General features: G+C 42.2%; 1 long non-coding RNA gene across 5 annotated transcripts in view; it reads left to right on the forward strand.

Moving 5' to 3' along the window:
* LOC111271487 (uncharacterized) overlaps positions 1-13,564 on the forward strand; it is a 29,127-nt gene extending 15,563 nt beyond the window's left edge. For 4 of the 5 annotated variants that reach the window (XR_015315350.1, XR_015315349.1, XR_002686904.2 and 1 more), the window contains one exon: positions 1,645-2,306. This is a non-coding gene — a long non-coding RNA (uncharacterized LOC111271487). Of the gene's footprint in view, positions 1-1,644; positions 2,307-10,995 lie in introns of those variants that run through there. The other variant, XR_015315353.1, reaches the window with a different exon arrangement.
* Positions 13,565-14,018: the final 454 nt, after the last annotated feature.

A 14,018-nucleotide genomic window follows, 5' to 3' on the forward strand; every position in this document is an offset into this window, starting at 1 on the left:
CGGCGAGAGCACTATGTGTTGGCTATCGAAAATATGTTGACCGTTGTTTCAGCTAAATGGCTTTCGAGCTACGTAGGTCGCATCGGAACTTTGACCGTAGTAGATATGCTAAAATGATTGGAGTGCCTGTATTCAGACTCAGGATAAAGCGTCTTGACGATAGATAAAATGCTTGCGAAGATTCGCTATATTTTACAATTTTATTACGATAAAAGGCAGAATCGCTGCCCAGGCCTAAACAAAAATTGTGCTGCTTATGGCTAACGGAACGCTAGCAAGGCCAAGGATGCTTCTGTCGCTTTCCTTCTGGAAATCTCGCTATTGAAGGTCTTCGTTGAACTGGTCGATCAATTGTGAAAACAGCCGATGAAATCATCACAGAAATTGAGCAATATTTACGCATGAGTAGTCATATGGTCAAGGAATTAAACGCCCACTGCCACACAGGTTTTAGGAAAGACGGCTAAGAAAATAACCTCGATGTCTGGCTGCAATACGAATTTACGGAAAAGAATCCATTTACAAAACCTTACCGGAAAGCGACGGAAATCCAGCCATTTCTAAAGCGCTTGATCACGGGCGACAATAAAAAATACTTCACATATAATAGTAATGTGTAAAGAGAATCGTGTTGCACGGTCCGTAGCAAAGCCCACAGTGGCAAAGCGGACCAGGTTATGTGTTTGAAGAAATAGGGAAGAACCGCCGGGCAAAATATCTGAGGTGGGCCTCTGCCACCACCAACTAAAAAGATTACAACAAACTATTGAAAAAAAAACCGATCAGTAAAAGGTCGTGACATCATCATCGTCTTCAATCACAATGTCAGATCACATGTTTGGCTTCTCGGCAAGAACTGAGAGAAATTGGATTGGAAATCTTAATGCCGTACACCCCGGATCTTGCTTGTTCTGTGGAATTCGCTTAATGGCGTTAATTTCCTCTGAATGGAAGGATGTAACAATCACTCGGCGCAATTTTCCACTCAGAAATCTCTCAGTGATGAGATTATGATGTTTGGAGAAGACCATCGATAAAGACGGCGCACGTTCAGTTTAGTAATGGTCAACACTTCATGGACAGGCCTCTATATATATATATATATATGTAACTAATCATGTAAGTGCCAATTCGAACACGATACGTATTTAAAGCTGATGATCCTTTTTCCTAGCGGCAGTAGCGGTCCTCGTTAATAGCAATGTCTACAAATGTGTTGCATGAGCCTAAAACAGCAATGACAGTCGACCCCTCCTGCGTGTTCCCCGAAAAAATTGGAGGTATCAAAGAGACGTCTGTTATCTACCTCTATATATATAATCTAACCTGTGTGGCATATGAGAGTTTAGTTGGCGTGTGCCATTTCTTGTAATTTCGACAAGTGCGCAAATGCCGTCCATAAAATTACCTCATTCCATGCCACCAACCAGTCAGAATGGCTGTCTCGTGGGCGCTGTCATCAGATACGATTCTCCTTCTGACCACAAACTCCATAAACGCAGGTTAAGCGAACTAATACAGCCGGCTTGGTGGAACAATATTGAATTGTTCTCTTCAGTTTGACAAAAAGTAACATGTTGTCTAGCGCTGCACTCATTCACTAATAAAATTTTTTGTCTGTTCTGGCTCCTATCCCGCGTGCAGGCCCATACGGATAAACAATTTTCTAAAAGAATTCTATTTGTGAGACACAACAGAACTGGACACAATATGAGGAGGGGTCTGGAAGTCCAGGATACCGAAGACAGCTTGCGAGTACGGATCGATGGATGCTACTGATGTGTAGTTGGCCTATTGCTATACGAAACAAAGAAGCGAACTAGCGGATTTTCTCTACAAAAAGAAAGCAAATGCCGCACTACACCCGTCGTGCACTGTATACTAGTATAACACATGTAGAAATACGTTGTTGAAAACATTTCACATACTTATAAAAAGTAATGACGTGCAAAAGCTTAAAATACTTTACCCTTGGTCAATTCACCATATGGCTATGTACGGCGTATTTACGTTCGAATTGAATCGTATCATCCGTCTTAAGAGGACGTCAGCGTACAAAAACGTTACCTAAGTCTCATTTATTTATATTGCTAAAGATCTATAATGAAAATCTAATGAAAAAAACTTAAAGTGATTGGATTATGGGCTCTGTATGTACAAAGCGATAAATTTTTGTTACTATTACTTATATCTCATAATTGTCATATACAGATGTAACCAATACAGAAGTTATGAACTAAGAAAAGTTCCCTTAGCATAAATATATACATAAGTATATAAAAAAAAAAAGTGTTTTTAGCTAATAATACCTGCTGTTGTTTATTGTACAGTAAATAATATATTTAACAAATACTAAACTGGGAAAACATGTTTATATATATACGACACTTTGGCTTTCATACATTTGCCAGGACATTCCGCTAGAGCGATCGAAAGTAACGAACGGGACGCCGTTTAATAAATGCTGTTATGAAAAAACGTGTCCGTTTTCAATGTCTCAAACGTTGACGCATGCTTATTTTCCGGTCTAATGTCCGTCTTATCTGGCCCAATTGTTACCCAGAATAGTCGTAGTCTTTATCAGTTTTTCCTAATCGTTCAAAGGTGCGTTCAATAACATGCGACTATCAATCATCTTCTTTCGTAATTTTTTCCGTATCACCAAGCGATTTTTGAGTACTAATAATAGTGTGCCAGCTATGCCTAGGACAGCCAATCTGGCATTAGAAGCGAAGCGTAACCTGTGTCCACTGTGTGGAAAAACTGGGACGGAATACGCGGTGTTTGGCGTCTACCTATCCTGTCCTGTTTGTTCGCATAAAGACTGCCTATTACGACCACCGCCTCCATCAGCCACCACGCCAGTAATTTCAGCCTAAACGTCGCCTAATACGAATAAAGATTCTGAGCGAAGAGGTCCTATTAAGGACTAGGTTAGAATCGTCATGTTATCATATCTGAAAAAGTTCTCTCACACTAAACAGTAATATTAGTTAATAGAATAGTGTGCTAGTGGTAGCCTCCAAACAATATTTGCTTAATGGGACAATCGTTTTCTCAGGAGCGGCCGCCAAATAAAAACGAAAGTAAAGTGTATCTTCGATTAATTTGATAATTTTTTTGAAGTTTTTTTTCAAAAAAAACTATACGACCGTATCATATCTGTCGGGAAAAAAGTGAATAACTGGCAGAATTGTAGCGGTTATCGATTTTACTGTAGTCGGTATCTTATTTCCCAAACCCAACTGCATTCGATATAATCAAGGCGGTAAGCTCAGATAATGGCGCCCTTGTTGTCCTCTTGCGCGTGCGAACCTTTCACTGATATCTCACCTCTCACATTGCCCAGAAAGACCTTGTTATTCAATACACGTGCACACAGATAGCAAATGCGAACGCCGCTTCTCGTACAAACTAATAACATTGTTTTATCCTTGTTTGGCCAAATACTTTGAGGTTGCAAGGCAAAGTTCCAGCCGCAGGCCTGAACTTTTGCGATCCACTTATGGTGGATGATTATGATAACGTATACTACTCATTATTGTACGGCGGACGTATCTGAGTTACGGTAGGCAGACAACGTAACTTCACTGCTATGAAGAAGCACGCTTCAAATCTATAGAGTAGCTACAGATTCTTTCTTCTTCAGATGTTTGGCGTTGAAGGTATGATTTCGTGTTGTTCTAGTGATACCTCCGACCAACGTCGTGGGGTGTTCTTTTCGCGGTCGTCACTTCGATGAACTCGTTTTGATAATCATTGCCTTTGCTATAACTCATTTCGTTTTTCCCAGCTGCTCAAGTAACCTCACATATATAATCGCCGTTTGATAACATACTTCGCATGTTTGGCTATTAGTGGATTGGCTGCTCTATTTCAACGAAATCATAAGACAATGGTACGATTATGATTATCTTCTGCAAAAAATACCTACAAACAAAGCATACCTGTTTTCTATTCTTCTTCTAACATTTGGCAATACATTGTAATTCTAAAAATTATGTACTAGTTGCTATTTTTTTGCCGCCACTGCTTTTTAAATGTACCCCATGCTGCCCATGGTGTTCTTCTCATTGTGAGTACTTTTCAAATAAATAATCATGGAAAAAGTGTTTTGGGATACAGTTTTTTTTTAATAGCTCTGTGAATTTGCTATATGGGCACGCGCTTCTCTCTTTCTATGGTGGTTTGTCAATGTACAGGGATTTGGCAAGTTTGACAAATAGAACGAACGCAATTCGTAAAAACGCTGTCGGATTATGGCTACAGGTAGAGTTGATAGGGATAAGTACCTCGCAGATGCAAAGACTTTAATGAAAAAAGCTCAAAATACATCGAACTGAGAAGAGAAGTCGACCGATAAGACCAATTCAATCTACCGGCTTCCAATCACCCCATTCTGAGATACTTCATATAGACTGGTTACTTAGAATATTGAAATGTAGATGCCAAGGGGGCTAACTTATTTTACTAGTCCGTTGCCAACGTGTGAACGATTGATATCAGCAACAACTACCAATAAATTGAAATTATTGAGCTGGAAACGTAAAAATAAAAATCTAAAGTTTTTAACCTCTCAGCTCAGGTTACATAGAGTAAAACTTCACCTTTTCCTTCACCTGTTTCCGAATATAGACACAAATAGAAACTATTCTTACGTCAGTATGGACAGTGTCCAGTAAAGAAACAACTGTTTATTTTCGAGACATTGAACCCGGCTTACCGGTTGTAAGCGGTCTCAGTACCGTTACGCCATCTAGCTTGGTTAAACTTATGCAACTCTTTTTTAAGAGAGGCCTAAAATGGTTCAGCCTTGCAAGCCGAGGGGGTCTCGCCAAATTCTACCCGTAAAGAAACTACCATTATATGGGGCCAGTTACTTCATATAGTACTGAATTTGGTCTCTCGTACTCAGGTTTGGTACCCGGACACGCCTCTCGGTCTTCTATATTAACTATAAGTCAGACTTGCCGGTTATTTTATGTCGACCTTAACTTTTTTTGCTCTGTTATAAATGCGTCCACTCTTACCAAGGCTAAAATGTCCTTACAAGCTTCGTTTGAACGCTCGCATTGAAAAATTCTCTTCTTTTTCTGGAATTCATTTGGATTTTTGCGAACGTTTGGTCAGTATACTCGGCAAAAAGCAGACGTGTCACTATCTTTCTAAAGTCACCTATAACAGTCCGTTATGAGGAAAAGTGCTCAATTCAAAGAAGTATGTATATATATATATAAGGTATGTATAGTGGTGAGAACTTTACGTTTTGAGTTTTACGTGTGGCACCGTCGTTAAGGGTTCCACCAGACACATTTTTGAGAGCTATGAATTGGCACTCACATAGGTGTGATACGACTTCTTAAGAAAACTAAATGTGAGACCGGACCTTTACCAAAGAACTAGTGCTCGTTACTTCTCACCTGTCGAGTGAACTAGGTGGCTCCCATTGATGACGCTGAAGTATTCGTATAATGTATAGTGATGAATGCTTTATTTTTCCTCGGTTTTTAAACAAAAAATACTTACAAACTTACAACAGTAGGTTTGATGATCGTGTGCGCCGTACTCGCATTAGTTAGCGATCCGGCAGAAACAACCTCTATCTCCTTTCTAACGGGTTGAAAAATTGACGCCAGTCATAGTTATGTGATTGCGAACCTTGCGAGTGCACCATATGTCTATTTTCGTACACATTACTTACTAGCCGGCCATTTTCAGCTGTCCCTTCACTCGCTACTGGCGTCGCTAAGCCCGTGGAATCGTTATGTAGGCGTGACTTTTTTTTCTTGTAGCGCCGAACAGTGATTAACGATAGGAAAAACCCGCTCTTCTGCTGAAAGTAAATAATAATCAAAATAATTAATAATAATCTAATTATAAGCGAGTAACATGCATGTCTAATTTACGGCGAAAATAACCCGCTCTTTAAAATGGATAGGCCTCGAAAGTGTTCACGAAAGTAGCGTCCGAACGAGGTTATTATAGTTCGCCAGAACAGCCTTGGCCATCATCGAAGAAGTCCTCAGAAGTGCCTGGAGTGCTTCTGTCCAATGATGACATGTCTTCACATCGATTTCTGCCACTGATAACAAATGTTACACCATACGATTTCTAGATTACAGATTTTTTACTAAATGATAATTTATCAGCAATGACGGACTTCCTTATTGTCGTTGAAAGGTACTCATCGAGATCCGTTATCGAAATAATTCTATTGTGAGATATGTGATTTAGTGGGTTTCGAGCCAAGTTACCGCTTGAGCTGCCGCTTCCTTCGGAATTTCTGCGTCACAGATAAAACTGAATTTCCTATTTGTAATAAGTAACTGAGTAGAATGAACTGATCGTTGTGACGTTATCCTACCAAACTCAAAGGATAATACAACGATCATATCAGGGTAGAATACGTTAAAACAAATAAAGGCCAGTCTGGCATTGGCTTCGACAAATCGAATCTCATTACCTACCTTTGTTCACATCAAGTAAAATGCATAAACCCATATATACTTAGATACATTTTGGTCTATTACATGATGTAATAACGATTGGCAGATGTAGTTCAGGATCTAGGTCCTACTTCCGAAGTCAACAAAAAATACAATTATGTTAAGTGAGCACATCTGAATAGTGGTATTATTAAGTGGAATCATATTTTATGCTATAATTACATAATATTGATTCATCAACAATTTGGGAAGGCCATATAACTGCGTTATCGTGCATAATGTGCCACTTATTCAGTTTACTATGCTAGAATCAATCTATGGGCATCTACGAGAATATCAGACCCCATCGAGCAGTATCTGCTGTGTAAAAAGCGCACGATATGATAAACACCAATGTTGCTCACCGTAGAGAACCGAAGTGCCTCTTAAAGCTACCTGTTTAATGAAATATCCTCCGCTTAGAAGATTGACACACTTCTAGCCTAGATTATTCATAACAATTAAGTGAAAAGGATCAACACGACGATTTGAAGTTTGAACACTTCACTGCTCCGTTATAGCGCAGTCGGTAGCGTGTTAGCCTACTAAATTTAGTAACAAGTCGTAACGGACCTTCATGGCCAGGCGAAGGTTATTCGTTTGATATTGAATGCCAGCCGTCTGAGCTCATGATCGACCACTAAAGGCGTCGATCAATATTTAAATTTCCTTAACAGAAGAGCTTTTTCCCTGAATGGTATTACATCCATGAAATAAGATGTAAAGTTTGCGACTGAGAGAACATGGCTACATATACAGTTTATAATGAAACCATTACCATAATCATTTAGACGAATCGAAATGAAGCTTGCCAGAAAGCGGATGAATAGCAGGTGCGAGTGTGGTTTTGTATGAATTTACCTTTTAACTTCTACCGTTGACTTAAGGCCACGTTGCACCCTAGTCCTATCACATTCGCAGAAGGCTGCCGCCCTACAGCCGGCCCGAATAATCAGCATGTCGTCTTTTTGCAGGGACATCCCCAAAAGATCAAATGAAAAGCAAACAAGCCGATGGCTATAAACCGACACCGAAGCACAGATGATGACAGAAGTTTTACGGTGGAGGAAAATACGCGCTACGTACATAGGTAATGAACTCTCATAACATCGGCTTTCATGGGGTGCGAACTGGCATTAAAGCTGAGGCGGAGATTAGAAGAAAACTAGATGAATTTTCCAAGGCAGTGGACGGAATAGATTTTATAGCGGAGGTGGTGTTAGTCCACGGTGGACACTCGAAGTCCCTTGCAAAGCAATAAATAAAAATCCTGCGAGTATCTTTTGGCATGGACAGACGTCATTTCGAAGTGGGGTGAGCAGTTCCTCCCAAATCCTATATACTCTCACTAACCCGGGCGAGCACGAGGGGGGTACAGAAAAGTATGTCAAAACGCACTGCGGCTACTTATCCGTTTCTTTTTAGCGACGAACATTGACTAGTCGTGAAGAAGCTGAAAATTGCTAAGGAATCGAGTGTTGAGCGGATCGGCTCATTTTGTTCTTCTACTTCGTTGCAAGATAATAAAAAAACTGCAAGTAGTTGAGACAACGCTTTTTCTTTAGAACGGCAACGATGCTAGCAAATCCTTAGGTGGTTGAAAATATACATTGGTTTACTTGAACCATAGATAACTTTCAGCTCTGCTATGATCAGTCGCCGCTGCTGTCGCTCCTGTCATAGTAGCGCACCCGTCAACGATGAATCCACTGCATCTGCCGTCAGGCAGAAATGATTTGCTCATATTACTTCCCCTCTTACCTGCACCTTTCAATCCGATATCTTGAGGTTGGTAAGTTCAAGCGTTTTCACTGACCAAGCAACAAAGTCAGGACACCGTTGTCTGTCACTGATGCCAAAATGCAATAGTGCAACATTGCAGGAAATGAAGAATCTTGTTATCTGCCTAGCGAGCATATAGATGCACAAAGATAGCGTCATGCACGTAACCTTGTTCAAAGAGCTGCTGTAAAAGCCCCGAGGCAAAAAACTAGCTAGAGAAAAGCTTTTGCGATCTGAGCGAGGATTGAAAGTAACGCGGCTTCGTGCGTGCACATGAATGCTGATGGACGCTAAGCAAAACGACAGGGCAATAGTCTTTGCACAATGGAACACTGTCCTATCCGGCGAACAAGGTCCCACCGCTGTCGGCGCCACCGGCACTAAAGTCGCCTCCACAATCATATCTCCTCAGGCAGGTCCTCGTATAAAATGGTTTGTGTTGCTTTCAACCCAGGAACGATTTAGTGTTCACAAGAAGCATTACTGTAGCAACGGCAGGCATACGATGAAGCACAGACAGGAATCAAACATCTGTCTGCACCGAAACCACGGGAACGACATATAACAGCGGAATAAACAACGGCTTTTGCGTTAGAAAATGCCGTTTGAATAACAAGAACAGCGCGAAGCCAGGTGAGAAAAAATTATGTCGAAGAGTGCTATTCTCGGTTGCAGGGATCAAAGGTATGGCTGGATGGGATTTGGGAGCAATTGGGTAGTTCAGCAAACGCAGATACCAATCTAATGTACTCGATACCAGTGTAACGATTAATTTCCCCATAACTTTGGGTTCGTGCTGTAGAAATTCGATGGAAGCGCTTTTCGGCGCCTGCTTCTACTAAGCTTTTTGTGCTAAAGTTGCCCAGTCGCCTGGAATACGGCTGCTTCTTCATGCTAAGGTCTTTGCGTCCAGTAAGCAAGAGGAAATACGTATTACTAGAACTATAAGTTCTGCAATAACCTCTACTCGCTGTTCTTGGACCCAACATCTCCACAAGTCAAAGTCATTGCTCAACCAGCCAATGCGAGATCGAACTGTTGCAACGGTGAAGACATCTGCTGAAACGCGTTTGTTCATGGCATAATTCCGTCAGCAGTTTTTAATCCGACTTTTGTTTTCTTAACATGTTATGCTTCTGCAGAGTTCCAGAAATGTAATTTGTAGAATGTGTGGATGACCTTATAAGACGTACATATTCAGCAAATGGATTGCCGTTTCGCGCATTTCCGCCAGCATATCCAGTACTTACGTAACCCTATATATAAACTTAGATATGTCCTTGTCTGGCTGCTGTAGTGTTTCTGTTCTAGCTCCGTTTTTCTCGGGTGTCTGTCGTTAAGACGAAATGGTCGAGTCGCAACAATAACGACTATCACTAAAACGACGGCCATAACGACACGACCTTATAGTTCTTCTCGAAGCAGGCCGTACTGCTATGCATCGTATGTTCGTACTATGCCAGTGCATATGTCAAGACACGTCATGAGACTTGGACAGCTGCGTGTAACTGAAATAAAGGCCGCCAGTGATGCTCCTTACTCCCAACCTTTGCGCCTCTTTAATCCTTTAGGCGCCTCGTAGCCACTGCAGGACGGCTGTCTCTAGATTTCCACGACGTTGAGTTCCTTAGAAGCCGTCGAAGGCCAACTCAATCCAGCCCTAACCCAAGTTAAGTTAAAATCGTAATCAACTCACGTACGATAATCTCTTCCAATGTTCGCAGTCGCTCATTTCCCTTTCTCTAAACCTGTGAGTCATTCGGCCACTATTCCTGTCTTGCATTAAGACTGTCACCGTACAGTCGACACTACACAGCAAACTGAGCAAGGTTTCAGAGTTGTAGGTACGTCTTTCTCTGTTGCTCACAACGTGGCCCTTGTAACTGTGACCGTCAGGAAACCTTTTCGCGGCCGCAGTTGCGTAAGCAATAGAGATCACACCGGCGACAGGCGTGGATAGAAAAATGAAGTATGACTTGCAGCATTGTGGCAGCGACTTCTCGTCATCGGCAACAGCAGCATTGTCACTTCAATGAAGCTGAGCTGAAAGGTTAACCTCGAATAGAGAAAGACGGCTTGGGAGCTGAACGTAGCAAGGTCAAGTGGCGCAACAAACGACAAATACAGACAGTAAACCAACGATTGTTTCCAAATAAAGAAGAACGAGTAATTAAGTTACTAAATACAAAAGATACAGTAAACGTAACAGAAGAGTTTCCATCGCTGTTGTCGCCGTAAAGAAGAAGGTACTAAACCAGTGCTTATACTCGTTCATGCTTCAGTTGCTTAACTTCTAATCTAGCGAGCGTATAATGTGCATGTGTGCATATTTGTTTAACTGCAAATGTATAAAACTTATTTATATTCCCATTTTTATCCATATTTGTGCGTATGTTAAAGGACAGCGTATAGTATCGGTAAGTAGCCATGAAAAAAAACCATCGACATTTATATAGAAGTCATCATTGACGTGGTTGTATGATTGTTTCGTTCCAAACAATATTATTATATTATAAACAAATCGTAGAATTCGGCAAACGAATCTCTGTAAGTGTAAAGTGGCCACGGGAACGTCGGCAAGTCATACAAAAATTTCTCGTTGAGCACCATTTTGTCCTGACCATAGCCGTTACAGGTGATCCACTTTCTTTTTTGCCATGTACCTTCACCCCATATATTCACATTTCTAGTATTCACTACTAACTTTACCAACTCATTTTTATGTCAGGCTGGAGTACAAACGCAACAGTTAATCAAGCCGGGACGCTGCCATCCGTACCTTCAACTACATTTGGTAATCAGAAGTTAACGAGAACCTCAACAGGACACCACATTGCTACAGTAGTTTCGGTGTGAAACTACGACTCTCTGGAAACTATCTTGATGAAGCAAAAAATAACAGTATAACCTGCACCTGTTATACAAAATTTAGTTTGCAGTCATATTACTAAAGAAAATGAACATTCGCTATATAATAGCGAAACAAGCCCCATCTGGTCAAAATTCTACCACTTTATCCCGGATCGCGAGGCAGAAACTATATGCCCACTATAGGTCTCGATGCCGCTTTGTAAAACAGCTGTGTCCTATCCTTCTCTATCCCGTCTTCCCATGTACCTATCTTTTTTTTTTTTGACTTGTATAGAACCGAAATCTGTTGGCTTTTCTCTTCCGTGTCTCCTATCCGAGTCCTACCTAACAAAGTTGCGCCCCGTTTTAAGGTAGCTACATGGATAAAGTATACCGCACAGACGCTACGTCTGTACGACGGTTTGCGTCAATGCAGGGAAAGGGTACTTCACATCTTTCGACTGCTACAGCCCGTTTGCCTCTTTGCTTCTTGTTGTCTGGTTGGAGCTGGGCAGAATTAGCCAGGACTGTTAGTGCTTCTCTGGTACACATCTGTTGATTATGGGCCCTTAATCGTTCTCTGGGGAGCTTCCAGCATACGGGCTGGTTGCGTCTGAAATGGTTGGAACAGGAGAAGGAGAGCAAAGGGGAACAGTCCTCTGTCGAAAGGCGTCGCTAACTCGGCGAGCCAGAGCTGCCCAATTGAGACCAGTGAAGACGAGAGCTACTCACTTAAATAGCCTGCCTAGCCAGCCTGTCTGCTACGAGTATGGCCCTTACCAACGTCTCCTTTCACTCGTCGCTGCCGCTTTCTAGCACTTAAAACATATCTCGCTATTTCCGTTCTCCTGTAACCTCACGGACTTCTGCTGCCATCGAGGTCTTGACCAGCAGCGCACAGCTTCCTGCATCTCAGCTATCCCGGTTATACCACAGGCAGCCAGCGATTAGCTTAGGTGGTGCCAAGGAATAAGCCGTGTATGGTAAAAAGTTTTTGCCATACCCTCTTCGTCGTCCTGACTGGGTTATTTAATGCCATCGAGTCTATGTCCTTGTTAGTCCAGAGCGCCTATATTTCTATACACCCATCTTGTAGACTGCTGCCGCTTTCGCTAACGTCTCCGTCGCTGCTGTTGCTGCTGACGCCCAGCTACCGTTCTGGCAGTAACTAGGTAAGGGACAGTTAAATACGGCTGAACAAGGCGTTTCTCCACCAGAAAGACTGATTCGGTGAACGGCTTGACGCCATCACTAGATAGAGAAGTAGCAGCTGGGTGCGGCTCTATTACCTCCATAACAGGTCTACAGGGGGCTGGTGAGTGAAAAGCCAGCAGGCCATTGGTGCTGTCCGGACCTTCCTGCTTGTACATGCAACAGCTTCTGGGACCTCTCGCTGAGACAAAATACGGCTCGAGCCATAACCGACTTGGGTTAGTCAGCGAACATAGAGATAGACCGGTACGTTGGAATAGTTGCAGTACCACCCTAGCTAGTCACACTGATAGATATTCAGCTACTGTAGCAGGCGCAGGCAACTGGCGATATTCGGGCAGACTCCAATATGCTGGGTGAGCCAGTGTGCGGCCGGAAATACTGAAATGGTTTTCGCAGCAGGCCAGTCATGTTGGCAAGCCGCAAATGTCAAACGGTTTGGTATGCCAGCGACGTCGGCTGATGTTCTAGCCAGCAGATCGTTCAGCTTTCATTGTCGACTATGAAAGCGCCACGGGTTAGTTTGTTGGCCATTTATACATCGCATTACATGTACCCCTGACTTCCATATGGATCTCTCTCACACAAGGCATTCCTCGTATACTGACCTAATTCCCATTTTGTTCCATGTCAATTCTGACTCATTCGCTCTAAAGCTGATATTGTGTTGGTCGTCGCTGAAAGCCATTGTTTTATAGAACAGAAAAGCCAACACCAAGCCATTGGTTAGCCGTCGGTCAATGTTAACAGATGCGTTCGCCTTAAAACTGTGCTGCCGTAACTATATAGCTGGCGGCAGATGTATATATGGTCACCGTCGCAATAGCAGACCTAGCACATAGGAGGCAAGAGTATACAAGGAGTGGACGTAATTGGCAGCCATGGATGCGACACTGGTATTTGATGCGATAATATGGATGGCCAGACTGCTCGTCCGAGGAGAGCAAGATTTGCTTCCTCGAACCCTACTAACGACTCATAAATATAGAATAGAAAATCATAATTACAAAATAGTAAGATTGTAAAGACATTACAAGCTCACGAAGTAAAAGTATTCGAATTAAGCTACCTATATGAATAGGTAGCTTGCAAAGTAAACCTTACACATATAATTGTTTATAGATAAATAAATAAAATCCGTGTGTCAACAGCATGCGAACCGCTTTATGATCAAAGCACTACGCTTTCTATTTTAGGCCTCTTGAATAAATTCATTCATCCATCCAATTCCACCATATCTGTGTCTTTTTGTTACCCACTACAATTTCACGACGTGGTCTTATACTCCTATGCCAATTGGTGGCCGATTCTTGCTAAGACATATTCCGTCCAAAGGCGGCCCTCATGCCAATAACGTTAGAACCGTGGAGCGTCAAATGCGGGTGTTTTATTCCACAGAGCAGCTTAGAAATCCTGATTTTTTTCACTCTTCAATCTTCTTTGCCTTTTTGGATCCTGCCCGTCTTTTCCTGCCAACTGCCGTGTGTTTAAATGACTGGTCTCTGGTGGCCCCACTGACATGTAACAACTTCTAGTAACGCCAGCTACAGTGGCTTCGAGGACTTCGTAACTGCGAATAAAAACTTCCAGTGATTAGGGCACCGACCGGATGAATTTTAGGCCCTCCAAAACGTGTTCGCACATACCCTGTCCATTTTGCGGCTAAGTAGCCTTGCCGCTGCGCTGGCA

This window comes from Varroa jacobsoni, unplaced genomic scaffold (genome assembly GCF_002532875.2).
Source record: "Varroa jacobsoni isolate VJ856 unplaced genomic scaffold, vjacob_1.0 contig00681, whole genome shotgun sequence".
NCBI lineage: Eukaryota > Metazoa > Arthropoda > Arachnida > Mesostigmata > Varroidae > Varroa > Varroa jacobsoni.